Consider the following 4,177-nt stretch of genomic DNA (forward strand, 5'->3'; position numbering starts at 1 on the left):
CTATTGGTAATTGTCAACTATTGGTAGAAGTCAAGTCTTCACAGTTGTTGTATCTCAACATTTTATGTACAAAATGACAAACCTGTGAAAATTTGAGCTCAATCGGTCGTCAAAGTTGCGAGATATTAATGAAAGAAAAAACACCCTTGTTGCACCATGGTCACACGAAATTGTGTGCTTTCAGATGCTTGATTTCGAGACCTCAAATTCTAAATCTGAGTTCTCAAAATCAAACTCGTGGAAAATTACTTCTTTCTCGAAATCTACATTACTTCAGAGGGAGCCGTTTCCCACAATGTTTTATACTATCAACCTCTCCCCATTACTCGTTACCAAGTAAGGTTTTATGAAAATAATTATTTTGAGTAATTACCAATAGTGTCTACGGACTTTTAAAGATATTATCATAAAAGTATAATAATGATTCTATACATATAAACATTCCTTGAAATTGTGTGGATTTTGTGTAATTCATGACAGAACAAGGTTACTCTACAAAATGGCAGACCGTGGTTCCATCAGTTGTATTTCAAGAGGCAAAGTTTTGGTTTTATTTTATCACCGCTCACTACTGTGTATGGACAAGTATTGAGAAAGACCAGGAGTAACTCTAAACACGCAGCAACAATTTGAAAGGTGAAGGCAACATACCAATTAAACCTAAACTCGGCCGAACAACATTTCCATTTACACCACATAATAATCTCAATGTCTTAACTTGCACACAATTACATTCCATGTGAATGGCGCTATGATGCGTACAAGCTTTTCACTCTATGAATCAAACTATCCATCTGCATCCTAAGATTTAAAGTTTCAAAATCTTCCAAGTCATCCAAACTGTCTGCCTCACTGACAGGTGGAGTCAAACTCCCCTGAAACGACAACCGATTCCAATTATAAACCGAGTTAATAGCAGCCAGATTCATATGTGGATGAGGTGGTTCGACAGTCCGACTTTGCTTTAACTTGGTAATGTTCATCAGGGTATACTTGGGGCAGTAAGCTGGTGGGTGCCGGCTGGACTCGAACCGGCGGTCTGCCGGTATGACGGGCCAAGGGTTCACGGGACGATCTGTGCCGTGGTCAAAGCTGGTGAATGGGGATGGCAGCTGTCTTGGGACGGGGTGTGTATGCTGGAGATGACGGGTGCATAGTCGTTTCGTTTCGTGCTGTTTGGTTGACCAGCAATTATTCTTTCTTTTGACAAAGAAAGGACGCGGTACATGAAGCGTTTGAGCGAACTCAATACGAGTGTTCTTAGCCGTGTATGCGTTCGAATCCCAGGTACCGTCACCAGCAATGCGTATGGAATCAGAACTGTTAGTGATTGTATCTAAATTAGGTATGCTGGATTGTTTCGCTGGTCGGATAGGAATGGTAGAGGTGGAAGCAAGTAAGGAGTTCTTGCTACCAAATTCCGTTTGTTTCGTTTGTTCCTTATTCACAAGACGTTTTCTTTTCTCTAATGGTTTATGGAAGCTAATCGGCTCACGGTGTTTATTCGATTTGTCTTTAGCAACAGGCTTAAAAAGTATGTCCACCCTCGTCACATGTGGGTGTGAGCAGTTGCCATGGCTACCTTCTTGCCCTCTGTCGAGCTCTCTGTCCACTCCGTAGCTAGAGGATGATTTAAAAGTCAAAGTCGAATCACCATTACTCCTTTCCACAGCTTGGGGAATACTTATAGAATACCTGTCCCTTTTCTCCACAGTTTTCCCATTCACATATCCCTGGAATGAAACACTAGTCCGCCTGCTTGATGGATCTCGGTTACTTGACTCAGTATGGTTGTCAGGGAAAATCACTTTCACAGTTGTAGCTTCCGTACCGTTCTTTTTCCTCCTCCTGCCCATCTCAAACGAAAGGGCATTATCCGTCTTGAAGCTTTCCCTTCTATCCATGGAAACTCTCTTGTGTCTCTCTCCTCCCTCAGGTTTCTTTATGCTTGGATGTTTCTCTGTTGCATCTATGATTGGGAGAGGAGTCACAGGTTTCCTTGATACCACCAGTAGGTTCTTATCAGCACTGCATGGTAATCGTAACTGCTGGCTCGTACCAAGCCGTGAATACAACGTCTCCATCTTAGAACTATCTCAGCCTAAAACAGAGTCCAGTTATTCAGTCAGCAAACCTCAAATCTCACTCTGACATGAGCCTCTGAAGATGATAGTCTGGTTGCGATGGTGGCCATCCCTCAAAGTGACAGATGTAATAGAGTTTGACGGCATTATAATCCAATGCTGCAAGGTACTCTATTTTCGACCCAACCGTAAAAGGTCTGCACCCGTGGCTAAATGTCTGACAATAGACCAGGAGAGAGAGCCCAGTAATCATGAAAATAAACTTTTACATTCCGAAGAAAATTGAGAACAGTTTGCCACAATGTTGCCATCGTGTCCATAACACTTTTGCTTTGTCTGTTTCATAAAGGTTGAACCGAAGTATAGAGTTGGAGTAGATCGCCATTGGGCCTCTTCATTTGGTGTCGAACTCAATTTGTGTAGTGGTGTTCATCCTTAGACCACCACATCAAGCATCATTGTGGTAGGTTGGTTAAGACAACTCCAGTCTCGTCAGTTATCTTCAAAACACATCACTGATATGTGTTATTACAGACACGAACAACCTCCACTTCACCCGTCCAAACAGAAGTCCCAAAGAACAATTAATATTCAAGCTTTTCAACCTTTATTCCCAACAGCGGCGAGTGACAATCACTGTATTATCTCCAGCGCTAATTGAGTTCTATTATCACGAGAAGGGTGGCCAAAGGTTGTATGGGTTTACCCTTCCGGCCTAGGGTGAGTTGTTGAAATTGCCCCGTTGTGCGGAGCTATTGTCCCGGTCTTCTCCTTGCCGACGCCTCGGTGGCATACCCTTATCCTAGCCATGAAGACGTTCACTGGGTGTTGAATCAGCAATCCAGTCACTAATGGGACGAATGCCCTTAAAACTACCGGATAGGAAGGGATGTAAACACGGTGGATAAACCAGCACTTCTGGCATTGCTCTTACCCGATATTTACCAAGTGCCATTAGCTATGGGTTGTCGGGGCGACAGATGATGAGTTGTTATTTAGAGTCATAAACATGCACGTATAACGGTGTTTATTATACCAAAGACCTCCACGTTAATAGCCCATATAGCCCATATAGCCCATATAGCCCATCGTTCTCTAGTTGCTAAAACACCCCATTGTTCAATGTAGGCAATGTACATTCATTTTTGAAGTTAGGAAAACAAAAGAGTAAAAGCCGCTATTGACCCTCCTTCACGGTGTTCAAATCAAAATAAAATAAAACAAAATTTAATACAGAATAAACTAATATTAGGAATATTATGCTAACATCTGTACTAATAATCACATTAAAGTGAGATTTAACATCAACGTATTAAAACATTTATTTCAGTAGATTTTGGTGTGTTCCGTTTTTAGTTTGCACGGTATTCTTGTCGTTTCGTTGCAATCTGGTTGCGAAGCAAAGGACCTTCAAAAGCAAACTCAATGAATATTCACACATGGCCAAGAAACCAATGGATGTATAGAGAGAAGACAAGGACGTTCCTATATAGAAGCAGATCGCCCAAAATGCGTCAATATACACCTCATGACGTCACAAGCCAGTAAGAATTAAGACCATTTGTAATTGCATGACTTAATTGTATATATTCATCAGTAAAACTTCAATATAAACAAAACCGACCACAAACAATATCACAACTGATGGACCAATAGGCATTTAATGAGAAGTCACTGAATGTCAGTCAAGATTAGACGTCTCCACAGTGAGACGTCTTGTTTTGCCTCCCTGTTCGTCTTTACTCATATTCCCACTTAACTTAAATACCGTAAGACTCGGTAATCTTCTTTACTGCTGAATGTGATATCGGATTATTCCTCTTTAGGGAGGATCAGGGAGGATGAATTCTGGTGGCCAGAGTTAAGACTTCAATAGACGTAATAGGTCTCAATGGTTAACCAGCACTGAGACGGGACCCGTACCCAGTGGTACCATGAAGGAAGGGTAGGGAGGTACTCCCAAACCTTCCTCAAATCTAATAAATCACAGTTGAGCCCAATTTCTGTGTATCATTTTGGAAACGGTATTACTGGTTTTCCTCAGCTCAACAGCATCCTACAGATTAATGTTTTTTTTATGTCATACAATATAC

Source organism: Asterias amurensis, chromosome 11 (assembly GCF_032118995.1).
Source record: "Asterias amurensis chromosome 11, ASM3211899v1".
NCBI classification, from domain to species: Eukaryota; Metazoa; Echinodermata; class Asteroidea; order Forcipulatida; family Asteriidae; genus Asterias; species Asterias amurensis.